This window comes from Siniperca chuatsi, linkage group LG11 (genome assembly GCF_020085105.1).
Source record: "Siniperca chuatsi isolate FFG_IHB_CAS linkage group LG11, ASM2008510v1, whole genome shotgun sequence".
Taxonomy (NCBI): domain Eukaryota; kingdom Metazoa; phylum Chordata; class Actinopteri; order Centrarchiformes; family Sinipercidae; genus Siniperca; species Siniperca chuatsi.
Genome location: NC_058052.1, coordinates 19,974,720 through 19,988,663, shown reverse-complemented (window position 1 = coordinate 19,988,663; position 13,944 = coordinate 19,974,720). Strand labels below are relative to the sequence as shown.

At 39.3% G+C, this 13,944-nt stretch overlaps 1 protein-coding gene across 7 annotated transcripts in view; it reads left to right on the top strand.

The window, feature by feature from the left end:
* grid1a (glutamate receptor, ionotropic, delta 1a) overlaps positions 1-13,944 on the top strand; it is a 226,702-nt gene that overhangs the window by 81,379 nt on the left and 131,379 nt on the right. Inside the window, exon 1 of one of the 7 annotated variants that reach the window (XM_044214812.1) lies at positions 4,360-4,380. The exons of the other annotated variants lie outside the window; for them this stretch is intronic. The gene's annotated coding sequence lies outside the window, so the exon portion shown is untranslated. Of the gene's footprint in view, positions 1-4,359; positions 4,381-13,944 lie in introns of those variants that run through there. 7 annotated transcript variants of the gene reach the window in all.

The window sequence follows — 13,944 nt, the reverse complement described above, 5'->3', positions numbered from 1 at the left end:
ATTTCTGCAAATCAATGGGCAACAGCAGCAATGCCCTCAAGTGTAAAGGATTTTTATTTTTATTTATTTCTTTAGTGCCTCTGTGTATAGACTGATGTATACAGTTGACACTAGTAGACCACTGTTTACTATTTACACTGTTATCAGTGTGAAATTCACATGAGCTGAGATTTTTTTGAGAGAGACAGCTGTGCTACCATTATGCAGACATACCAATGTAGCTCTTAATGGTGGTGGCACAGATGATGATTACTCCGTCTTCTCTAAAACATTTATCACAATGTATGTCCCCGAGGTGGCTTTATTCCACAACTGTGGAACAACAGAAAACTGTATCATGTTCATTCATGCAAAAACAGAGAAAGGTGAAGAGAGAAATTAAGTGAAGAGTGTCTCCTGAACTCCATTATTCTGATAGAAAGAAATGTTGCCCCTTAAGACAGTGTCATCATTGCTTGTTGAATGGGAGCTTGGCAGACTTTCTCAATAATTTAAGAATTAGGCTAACAGCAGCAGCTGTGACCGCAATAACATTAGAAGCAATTGTAACAAAAATACTTGTTTCGCCTAGAGGAGCAGTTTCTATCACGTTTTATGAGATATGAAGAATAAGACTCCAGTGATTTTTGACTGTGACAGCTTTTCACATACAGAGTATTCTTGATTGGGATTATTTGATATACAACCAACCAAATTGCTGCTCTCTCACATGTAAGCTTAAACAGTGAAGACAGTATTTTTATATAGTATGGTATATGTATTATTATGTGGTACACAAAACAATTTTAAGCAGTTTCTTTACGCTTGTCGACAACTTACACATGAAATCATAGACACATAGAAGGAAATTGTGTAAGTTGCCTTCTCTGGATAGATCATCTGAGCTGAGTGTTATGAAAGAAGCTTTATCCCAACAGAATTGCAGGATTTCTACATAGGCTATGTCTCAGCCTCACAGTCAGCCAGACTGGAAGGAATCTGTTCCTTTATTTCCCTTGTTCATTTGCCTGTTCGTGCCCTTTTCCCCTCTGTACTGGGATAATCTGGCCTGACAGAGTGGGTGTAACATTACATAAACCCTAGAGCCATCCTGCCGCTTGCTAATTAACTCTGCTCATCAGCCATTGCTGTATGAAGAGCTGCTTTTATAAAGCACTATACAGTAAGCTCATGGGAATCTGTTCATCATCAAGACAGTGAGAGGACTTTACAAGGAGCAACATTGGACCAACATTCATGGTTACTTCAGTCATACTTGGATATATTGTAACTCAAAACTGTCAAGCAGGTTGCTACTATTTACTTGTGCACTTGATTTACCTATGATTGAGAATGGCATTGAGGCGCTAGCGTAAATGCACCATTTTAAATGTAATTTTAGTATTCGAATTTCCTCCTCTTTGCACTGTCTTGTCTCTCTTTGGCTGTCAAGCTTCAAACAGCTGCATTTCTTCAGCACAGAGCAATACCTCCTTCCAGAGGGGTTTGAGTAGGTGGATTATGAGAGCAGGAAAACAAACTTCAAAACAGCCCTCCCTGTCACACCGCTCACACAGACAGTTCCTTCACACTGTACCTCCCGCTGTTTATAATCCATTTACAGTAAAAAACTAAAATAAAAAATAACATTGAAACTCATGGCACTGCAGTGAGGAACCGTTTCGAAAGCTGATGCACATTGCTGTTGTCCACCAACATCTTTGTTAATGCATAATGTAACATAGAATATTTGTTTCGAAAGCAGTGGCATATATGATCTATGTAGTTTACAATTGCTATGAAAAAATGTAGACCCAATGCATTAGTTAGTTACAGTAAGGTCTGTGCTAGCAGCTGCCTGTCTTCAAATGTGTCACCCACTGTCTATTCCATTCCCGCTCCAAAGTCTCAAAAGTCAACTTGATGAGCGAGTGTTGAGCAGTTGTGAGCGCGTAGGGAGTGTCGAGCTTGTGATCGTCACAGCTCCGTGCTCGCAGGGCCGCATTTATGCATGCAGTAAATTGAAAGATTACAAAGCCAGGTCAGTTAATTTTATTATGCTTACTCCAAATTCTTCATTCAGCTATAATTACTCAATGGAGGGCTTTAAGCAAAAGTTGCCTCAAAGCTGTTGATCATCATTAGCATTTGAACATTTGTGTCTGTGTCATCATTAGCATTTGTCTGTATGTGTCTGTCTGGGGTGTTTCCTCCCTTTTGCCCAAAATGCTTTCTATGCTTGATGAGCTGACTCACAGTGATGACAACAGCATCATTAAACAACACATTGCAAAAGCCCAAGCAACACAGCCACAACCCCTTCAGAACAGACAACGGACATGTGCTTGTATAGGCTGAGTCAGCAGCACAGTTACTGCAGTAAGTATTGGCTGCTATCCTAGTGCGTCAGCTGAGGTTGCTCCTCAGGTAAAAAGTGGTGAAAGCTGCCATGCCTATGTCTCCATCTCTTTGGAAACAATCCAGGAGAGTGTGACTCAAACAGCCTCAACCTGACCTGCACAGATAGTTACCCCCAGGCTTAATCCTCTCCTTCAAACATTGGCACATTCTAAGGCATTGCTTTCTCTGGTAAACACCTGTTTATGTCCCTAGGTTTCATGTCCAGTTTTCATTCTACTATGAGAGTTGCAGTTTAATTCCTCATACTCGCCCGTGCATGATCCAATTAGGTAATTCAGCATGTCACAAACCTTTTGTTAAAGTACTTATTAAATAGCAGTGGGCTGGAGGGAACTTTCTATATAGTTAGTCCCTCAGTTGTTACAGACAAGTGAAGAGAGAGGTTTGTGAGTGATTTTTGCCTGGAAAATGGAACAGCTTTTTGAAAGTCAGAGGTCTCTAGTTTGACAGTGGTAGTGTTAAACATTTATTGGCTCAAACGGCTGTTGGCACACAGCAGCGGTATTAGTAAAGTTGGCAACACAAGAGGTGAGGCAGCTTAAAAATAATGAGCTGTGTGAAATTTTAAATGTTGACTATACTGTATGTTCCGTCACATATATTCCCTCCAGTCTCTGCTTATGGCTGCATGCATCCAGGGCATTTGGTTCAATACCATTTCCTCCTGTCATGGCTAGTAAAAAAGGAAGATTAACTGATTAACTGTCTTGTAACTGCATTTTGTCAAATGGTTGAAAAGGTTAAATGCATACCTATTTTGAGCTTGAACCCTAACAGTAGAAAGAAGTGCTGAACATTTGTTACACATTATCATATTTTGTTTTGCTTTCAGTCGCCATGTTTACTCTTTGTTCACATAAGTTCAGTCATAATTTGATTAAGGCAATAATGCTACTAGGGTAGAGGCCACATAACCACCTTACTCTGATTATGATAATGTGAATAAGTGCTAAAATGAAGAAGCATGATCACAGTAACTTGGAGTAGTTAGATTGTAATCTCCTTAACACCAGTCAGTATACTGTATGTATACAATTTAATGACATTTCTTGAAATGTGATTTAAGTTTTGTATTTGTCTAGCTCATCATGTTATGTGGATGTACAGTGTAAGGAAACTGTGGGTTAAACTTAATGGTAGTTCTGTCCAATAGCTATCATCTTAAGATCGTACTATGCAATCATCTAAAGACCAAACAATTTGCCAACCACCCACGCCTCAATGTGTGGATTACACTCAAATACTGGAATTGACAGTGTCTTAGCATTTATCAATAAAAACATGGACTTGTCATTTGCCACAATGAAATCAGTCAACTCCGCTCAAGCGTTGACTTTACCCACAACTAACCTGCAGTCACATAAAAGCTTGAAAGGATCCACACTAGACATTCAAACAAGAAGCCCACAGGACAGTCTCATCTTCTCTGGTATCCCAGAATACCTGTCTGACAGTCCCAAGACACTGATCAAAGACATTATTAAAAGCCCAACTCCTAGTGGGCATTGTGAACCAGATTGTTTTCAAACTCTGTTCACAATGTTGGATCGTGTTCAAACAAGTCACCCTGATCCATCTTTGCCAAGTTCAATTACTTCAAACTCAAGGAAATATTCAAAAGAAAAGGCAAGGAAATGGAAGGCCCACAATTCAGACTAAAGCTGCATTTCCACCACAGGAACTTTCCCCAGGGACTAGGAACCTTAGGAGGAACTCAGTGCGTTTCCCTGCAGGGACCAGGGTCTAAATTAAGTTCTGGGGACATTATTTTACCCCCCAAAAGGTCCCTGCTTGGAGGGTAGTACCGGAACTTTCGAGGTGGGACTTGCTGCGCTGAAGATTTCTGATTGGTCAAGCTCCGACCGGCGGATCGATGCATTGCTGGGTCACAGGCTGGCCTTCTCTGGTGCAGCGGCTCAGCTACTGTGCTGTTGGAAGCCGTGGTGGAAGATACGGAAACAGATGACCAGTCGGTTGAAGGTAACTCGCATACGGCCCACATGCTGCTTTTTAAATGCTATAACGCTATCTGTTGTCATGCTATTGCTACCCTAGCCAAAAGCTAACGTTAGCTACATGCTAACACCAATCGCTAATGGTGTAGAATCATGGGGTACACATGCATAATACTATGACTTAAACCTCTCTTTTCAATCTTTTCAACATCTGTCTTCAAAAAAACATGCACACTCTTTGAATATAGTAATTAAGCTGTAGAATATTTTGCTAATTAGTTTCAACAGGAAAAAAAAACATCCTTTCACTTCTAAAAACTCAGCAGAGTAGGCCGTCCATTCATTAGACATAAATAACAGACAATGAACCAGACCTGAATGATATAATCACTTTTTCATAACATACAGCACCTAGATTTTTTTTACCACATTGAATCACAATGAATGTAATTGGGATTTGTTGACTCTGATAAAAAACAAACAAAAAAAACATAAAAATGTCCACTTGACTTATGAGTTATGACTTGTCTTGAGCTCAGTATTTGTTGCCACACACGTCGTTAATATATCCCTAATGTCTACTTACTTCTCAAATAACAGATTAAATATGTGCAGTGACATAAAGAAGCATCCCATTCTTTACCATCTTTCTTATCCCCTCCCTCTTCAAAATATCAATATCTGATTTTTAGCCTCCAAGGCATGATGTGGCTGACAGTGTCATGTTGACTGCTAACTGGTTAGGTGGGTGGTTAGGGGCCTCACAGTCCCTCCCATGACAACCAGAATTAGGCTAAATTGGTATAGTCTGGGCAATCTGCAATGGACAGGCTCCCTCCCTCCCAAGAGTCAGGGGGCAGTTAAACAAGTTGGACTCCTGCCCAAGAGTGGGGGACTACCTACCTACAGTAGCATCCAATTACTGAAAGAGTTTGCGAGGGAAGAGAAAAATGCTAACTCTGTCAGTCCTGAGTTGTTGCCCCTAATATGGTTTGCTTCAGTGTCCTCCACTGCTGCTGAGGGTATTCATGTAAACTACTTCATAAGATTGTTGCCATAGTCACAGAATTGGCAGTAATCAAATCATTGTGCGCGTTTGTATGTAGCCAATGACAGCAGCTTTGTGGTAGGGAAGATGGTCCAGTTGATTTGTAAACAGGTCATTTATATAGGGAAAAAAACTAAGGCTACAAGTAATGACTGACATTACTGTAATTGAATAAGTCTTGTTCTGATACTTCTCCAGGGTGTAATTGTGCTTCCAGATTAATCTTTATCAACACTATCAGCCTATAATCATTTATACATTGTTGGCCAATCAATTGATTGAGTCTTATAATATACTAAACTATCAATTTGGAACTCAAATTAATAATTAAATAACTATAACCAGAATTACCCTCAATAGCTAGTAGGTTGAAGGATTTGGAGTTCAACATAGAAGAGGTTGGCAAATTATTCACTCTTGTGCAACATTTAAGAAACCAGCATAATTATACACAAGCATTTATTTAAAAGATAAACAAAGCTAAAACACACAATATGAAGTCTAACTCTAAATGCAGTAAACTACAGAACTGTGTGTGTGTGTGTGTGTGTCCAAAATGGCTGCCTGGGTCCAAGATGGCATCAAACGAAGAAGGTGCGGGAGAGAAGAGCGGAGAAAAGAGAGAGAACAATGACCGCTGACACCTGTCATTGACCTGGTGTCATCACAGGTCACAGGTCAGACTGACCAATGATGGCTGGGAGTTCAATGACCCTCTGGATTGTGGAATGCTGATAAAAGTTCAGTTAAAGTCCCACAAATGAATGAATTCAATGGTGTAGTGCCTGTGATCCCAACAACATAATTTTTAAACTGAAGTTTCTTTGATTGTAAAACCAATTCTAGCGCCAGTAAAATTTTATGATACTACTACACCAGAAAGGTTTGTTAGGTTTCAGTCAGATCTAACTCAGCTATTCTGCTCTTAGCCATGGACTATTTAGACTTTGATAACATTTAGCCTGTTGGTGAGGAAAAGAGGGATGATCTATACTGAAGCCCCCGCTGACAGATCTGTAAATTGTCAGGTCGTGCCAACAAATTTTTCATTCTGAAGTTTTATTCTCAGTCCCTCAGAACTAAAAAGAAAATCCTCCATTCAAGACTCACCGCGTTACACCACGAGTAAAGCTAATACACTGTCGATAACTGTATCCCTGAATTCCAAAATTTGTCCTTAGCCATACCTGCGAGAGCATGCACAACAAAAGTGGTCTGAAATGGTCTTTTCTCCCTGGTATTTCGTCTTGTCATGTCTATGTCCATGTGACATATAATATTTTACATGACATTTAAGCAGTCCCAGAGCAATTTTAAGTTAATGAATAAGCCCCCCTACTTTCTCATGGAATAGTCCAAGGCTACATGAGTGACAGTAAATCTATTTGTGAAAAAAACAACAACATTTAAATAGTGCACAGATTGTACTATTGTACTATTATCCAATGCAGTACCCCCCATTGCAGGCTGTTAATTTTTTATAGCTTAATGATGTTAGACTCTTCTGGAGATCTATCCAAAATTCTTCTTTTCACGGCAGCAATAAGAAAAATGACTTGCTTGATATATGTCCACTATTTATTTAGTCGGCTGCAGTTCGAAGAGCTAAAAGACAAAGGAAAGATGGGTGATGTCTGCTTTAATGTGACTAGGTTTAACACATACACACTGTCATTTCTTGAGACAAGAGCCCCTCTGATTATGTTATGAAATACAATTGTTGTCTTGCAAGTTTCCTTCAAGGACTTCCTGCTTGCAATCATCTGAAAACGTTTTCAGATGATTACACATAACACCAAGATGATTGCACGCATGGAAGGCAGATGTCTCTGGTTCTGATGGCACTTGTATCTAGATAGAATACATTTATCTATTTATATCTATACATTTGATATTCAGTTTCATCTCCACTCTCTTGTAATTATCATTATTACTGCTGTTTTTGCTCTCTCTGCCTTAATATAATATCAACAGCGGCTTGCAACATGTCCAGGCACATTTTTATTTATTTATTTATTTTTTTTTCAGAAAATTTAAAAGTCATTCTGGGAAATAAGGATAGGAGTAGATAAGACAGGTTGAAAGAAATTTAGATATAAAGTGAATTGTATCATGTCATTGTGAATATCAGAAGGTGGCATTTCCCTTTGACCTTCACTCTTTAGTAGATTTTAAATGGGCTGCCCTTTACATTTTTGTATAACAGGTCAACTTCCAACACAGTATATTTGCTTCTATTTATACAGATACATAAATTCCTACTTATTCTACTGAAGTTGGACACTTTTGGTATTGTTTGCAGACCTGCAACTGTCACAACTTGGCCGTTGAGATGGTATTTTCCGCAAGGCGTGTGTGAAGTACTGCTGTGGGGCACTGTGATTGGATTTGACTTTTGAACGTCTTGCTTTTTTTCTCCTGAATGCCAAGTCTGCTAGACTGCATGGTGTATGAATCTCACTAAGGGAACCAAAAGGAACATAATTAAACCACTAAACTACAGGCAAGAATAGGCAGGCAAACATTTACCAAAGCATGGCTACTGCTTACAGAATTCTATACGTCCCTCTGTAAACAACCTCGATCAAGTCTTCTAACAAATGATTATAACTCTTACTTTCCATCTCTTTGCAACATCAGAGCAGAGGGACAAAGTAAAGAGCACGTAAGAACTATACACGCCTGGGAAAAACCAGTTAATTAGAGATTTAAGCTGAAAAGTCAGCATTTCAACCTCTTACCCATTGTTTCATTTCAGTTAAATTCAATAACTTTAATAACTCAATAACTCATACCCAGTGGGGTAATTATAAAACCAATGGAATACAGAGGCAACTCAACAGAGCCTAATACTTAGACTCTGCACTGTATTAAGGTTCAGTCAGTACAGTTGGTTGTTGCAACCCCTCAACAAATTTCTCCTCCCAACAAAGCCTGTCCCTTTACAAATCATAATTGCTAAATAAAGTATCCTTTATAGCCACATCAACCTGCTGGTATGCACACCAACTCTGGCTCATCAGCATCCTATCCATTTCCAGCTCATCTCGTACATGTTGCCACCCTCAGATATGAAACATGACCATCCTTTTGTGGCTTGAATTAGTGAGGGGATATGTGGCTTTATTGCTCTTGGTGAATGTAGAGAAAGGCAAGGGATGAGTTTTTGTAATATTTTGCTAGATTTCCTGTTCTTTCTCTATGGGTCTGTATATACTTTTTATTTGTGTGTTGCATTCAGTGCAGACAATACCATAAAGTATTATTTTTGCTGTAGGTGACAAAGGCTTAGGTGTCCACTTTGTTTAGTCTGTTAATGTGTGTGGTGTTTGTGTCACTTTGATTATGACGAAGGAGGCACCGCAGATGAACAAGCAGCCCACAATTATAAGCATCTAATAATAGCTGTCCTTGGGTGGTATTTCGTTCCCCCAAGGCCCCATGCTATCCATTTAAATGAGCACATTGCATTGATTGATTCTGACTGTGATCACTTGCTTTATCCAAAAACTACTGTCCATACACAATCACAATAGTGATAGTGTCCCTGGTATCCAATCATTCTGAACATTTCTAGTAAACATGTTTCACAAGGTTTTCTAACATTCTGAAACCTTACTAAAGCTGTTAACCATAATGTACATTTTCTGTATTGTCACCATTAGTCATGTCACAGACCACTGTAAATGTTTTACCCTGTATTTCAGATTTCAACCTAAACCTGATATTGTGAATGTCGTCTTATGATCTGTGATAAGTTTGCTTTACTCTGCAGGGCTTTTGAAAGTGTCTCTGCCCTGTTAAAACCAATGTAGAGAGAAAGAGGTTTTTGCAGTAATGATCACACTGAGAGAGGTTGAAGAAAGGGTTTCAGAGATTGGAGCAGTCACAGGACACAAAGAGACGGAAATGCTGACAGGCACTAGGAACCACACACGTAGCTCAATGCAGACACTTACACTCACGCACAAACACAGATGCTGACATGTTATTAGCACATAATTGTGATTAATCAGGTCTGCATTTGGAAGTGCGTGCACATACACGTGTGTGTTGCGTCATTGCCTTAGGCTAGACAGCCAATAGGGAAGGTCATAGTCAAGGTGTTTAGAAGGGGCTGAAGGGAAGGCTAAAAGGGATTGGATCAGGGGCCCATAGGGCCTAATTGAACACTGCAATGACAGGGCAAGTGAGGAGAGAAAAGAGCAAGGAGCGTTTACTCTCAGGCCACCCATTTTAAAAGCGGTGTGATCAGACATGCTGATAAGAACAAACAGAATAGTCTGGTCCAAATAGGCAGAGCATCTTATCACCACTGAGGGAAGGAGGGAGGAAGAGACAGAGAGAGATGAAAGAATTCAGTTCAAGACAAGTTTTTATTATCCACAGAGGGAAATTTGGCTTTCTAACAGTGTCTACAATAGAACCATCTAACAAAATATGCACTAAACAAACATACAGTACACCCATTAATACTGTAGCTCCAAAGAGAGTCAATAGCTCAAAGGTGCATTAAGCAATGTTTTTCATATTTCCACTGATAGTTAATGTGAAAGGGCTGTGGCAGGTACTACTGATCCAACTGAGAATCAGTAACCCAATTTGCAGCTCTTTGCAGCTTTCAGATGCAAAGAGCTCATACAAGTGCACACAACCCTGTATGCTACCTAACATAAATGAGTGACTGAAATATAATAAATCGCACTGTTGGTGGACCACACCTGTCTCTGCCTCCCTTCTTACACACTGTCAGTAGTTACCTGTTGTTGCAGAGGGGGGAATTGCCATAGTTTTTGATGTTTTCTCTGGTTTACTGCTTTTGTGATGCAGGGAGTGTTGAAGGATTTTGCACCACTTATTGGTCTTACTACCATTAAAGATAAGGCAAAAGACAGCAGAATATTCCTTTTTAATACAGTGCAGACACGTTTTGGTGCAAAATAAAGGCAAGCAAGATGCATTATTTCCTGTGTAAGAAGTGCTATTTAATTGCACTTTGAATGAGATGAGAACCTTGTTATTTACTGGTATCCCATTGAGTTAGGCACATTGAAGCAGCAAACAGGGGCCATACAGTACCAGCTGAGACTGCTAGATTTATTGTGATGTGCCTCATCCCAGATGTATTTTGTGCCTGAAGACATAGGCCTACCTATCGTTAAACAGGTGTACCTGAATGGAAATGCCATTTACCCACCATCTTTAGAAATTTGCAAGTAATCAGTGTAGTGCCCCTTTACATTCATTCATTTGAGGGATGATTGTGCAAAAAAGGTGCAATACAATTTTGCATTGTACTTTGATGTAATGTACAGAAATCTGGCCCTGTGTGTGTGTGTGTGTGTGTGTGTGTGTATAACTAAAAATGCCTTACTCAGTGTGCTAGAACTGAGTCAACACATTGACCTTACAGGTTATTTCTACTAATCTCCCAGCTCCCCACTGATTTCATTGCTAGAGCTCATGCTGCCAGACCAGGTACTTGTTAAAGCAGATTCAATAAATCAAGGTAATCAGAGTTTCCTTTGGAAAACAACCTTGGAAAAACAACTTTTACTTTATTGTTCAGATTAAATATTTGTTTGTTTCAAAGCATTGATTGCCATTAACAGAAACTTAATTTCCCTGTATTTAATCAGTGGAGGAATGGCCTTGCCTCTAAAATGTATTGCCTTGCTCTTAGTTGTTAAAGAATATTCGCACGTCATCACAAAATCAACAGCATTTTTAGTGTTTCTTGCAAAATCATTCATAAAACTTGTTTAATGTCTGTATTATGCCAGTCATAAAAAGTACAAAAATGAACCACAATTCATCTTAAAATGTTAGTAACTAATTCCTTATGTGACATGAGCTTTTTCTTAATCTTCTTAATCCTTGATTGTGTACAAGGCTGGAGAAAACTGTGAAGATTAACTTCACTGGGAATTTGTTCCTTCTAGATGAGTGGGAGAGGTGGATGAAGTGAGAGACTGTTAAACAAATAAAGCTTTGTTCATTTTTTAACTTCACTGCAATTAGAGTATTTGGAGTCATTGTGTAATCATTTCATTTATTTAGTTGATGGCCCATACAAAAAATGGTTTGTCACACACACGGACAGAGTTTAAATATTGTATGAAAGTGGACAGGAGACAAAACTAGTACTAAACCTCTGTTGTTAAAATCCGGCTCTTCAACTGGGAAGTATCTTTAGTTGCCATATGAAAGTAAGACTGCAAGGCTGTGTAAAATCAGAAAATTTTTTTTAAAAAACCCCACCTAAATCTTTTTAGCTTATCATTCTATAAAGTTAATTGTCTGAGACAATAAGCCCCAAGCATTTTAGCACACTTTGCCTAGGATTCAGATTTCTTTAAGATGTCTCCACTGTCTGCCCTAGTAAAATTTATGCTGAATAGTAGTTGTTTCGTGGGCAGACACCACTTAGCCAAGGTCAATGTTATTAGGCTCTTCACTAAACAAATATACAATATTCAACATATCTTTTGCATGGCAAATAGGAAATTATAATCTTGAAATATTCATCTGGCCTTTCTGCACATGGAAATCACAGGAAGACTTACCTTTATTTTAGTTGAAAACAGAAATCCCCTCTATGCCAACATAAATGAAAATTACAGCTTTAGCGTTGGAAGGTCCTGGCCCTGAGGTGATTGGTTAAGTGAGAGTTTTCACAAAGGTTGCCTGGCACTATGAGATTACGCTTAGGTTTTTTTGAGTTCCAACTAGGTGTCCATGCCAATTATAATCAAGACCTGGGACTAGCATGTGCCATTATGGCCCACATCAGTCCAGGCTCTATGATTAATGACTGTTCAAATATGGACGTGGGAACAGTGGCATTGATAGATGTCACTTTGTCAGTGACGCTTTTAGCTCACTACGAAATGGATTTGGTACAGTGCAGGACTAATTGTGTGTTTCTGTTTTTTTTCTCTCCCTATTTCTCTTTCACCATCTCTCTGCCTTTCTCTTCTTTCCCCATCTGTTTCTTTTTCACTTTTGCTTCCGAATTAATGCTGCCATTCCTCTACACCAGGTAAGACAAGTTTGAAAGTTTTCTATACATACACACAATATCAATATTATAACTTGCGGGGGGGGGTTCAAGGCTCTGCCCATATGTGCACATAATTACATTTTTTAAATGCCTAAAAAGCAGTGTTGGTTGTTTCTCTGTTTATAATGAGATGCACAGCCTTAGGAGCAGGATGGTTTTGGAAAACAGATGCCTCTGTACATTATAGAGGTTTGAAATATGCCAACATACGTGAATGTTGGCTGGCTGCCTTGGGTTTACCCCATGTATTAAAGCAAGCAGCTGTCTGTCTGTTTTTGGTTTTGGACTACATGTTATATGGTTCAATACAAACCAAATTAGTAACTGAGAAAAAAAAAGGTCGCCAGGAGATCTGATCTAATACATGCTGACTCTTTGCACTAATTTGTCAAGAAGTTGATGTTTTTCACTTGAGCACACAGCAGAGGCGCACTCAGTTTGAGCCCATATCAAGAGGAACATATTCAGGGAGAAAGGTGTTCATGTTACTCCTAGCTATGGATTAAGGGCTCATTGAATGAACTGTGGACTCTTAATTGAGATGGCAAAGCTTGAGGGACTCCTGAGTCTTGCTTAAGCTAACAATCATTTAGAGATAGTGGGAAAGAAGGAAATGAGGTGAGATGGGCAGTGAGACGTGGTAATATGGAGGGTAGATGAATCTAAGAGGGATTAGATGAAGTGGGATTTACTGTGGGGAATATTGACCAGGGAGGGAAACATGGATTGTGGGAGCTGAGCATTTGGAGTGTGTATGAATCAAATATAAAAATGATAGAGAAAGCCTGAAATAGGAAGGGATAGATCAGGGCTGGAGCGCAGAGCAAGACAGTGGTTTTGGGGGCAGATAGAGAGATGGGAGCTAGTGGAGTGTGACGACTGTGGATTTCTCTATCAGTATTCTGTCTCTGTGACTGAGCTCCAGGGGCTTCAAGCAGCCATGCTCTCCGTTCTACTCAGTCTCTCTTATACATACACATGTGCATATACATAAGTAAGTATGCACGCAAACGCCCACAAACACAAGCCGAATACACACTCTTTCTCGTTTCTTTTTCCTTAGAGTTCAACACCAAGTCAGAGCAACATTTAAGAAATTCTGTAACTGCTTTCTTTTGCCAGTGTATATAAACCCAGAACTACAATTTGGTGAAATTTCATGCTCTTAGGATTATGCCAAAGCTGCTGTCTGAGATTATAAATAATCTCATGGATTAAGACATAGTGCTGACTATTTGGGCCTCATGGATTATTATGGAGATCAGTTTTTGTGTTTTATGTGGATGTTATTGTGAAAGTCTTCACCATTTGGCTCCACAATACCTAACATTTTCAGAATACCTAGGATTATCAGTCATGTCAAAAATGATCCACTGTTGCTAAGAAGAGTCTAGAAGTTACAGGTAATAGCATACATTGATAGTTATATTTTTAACAAAGCCTCATGTCTCCCACTGATTTTGAGCTTTGGATTTGGA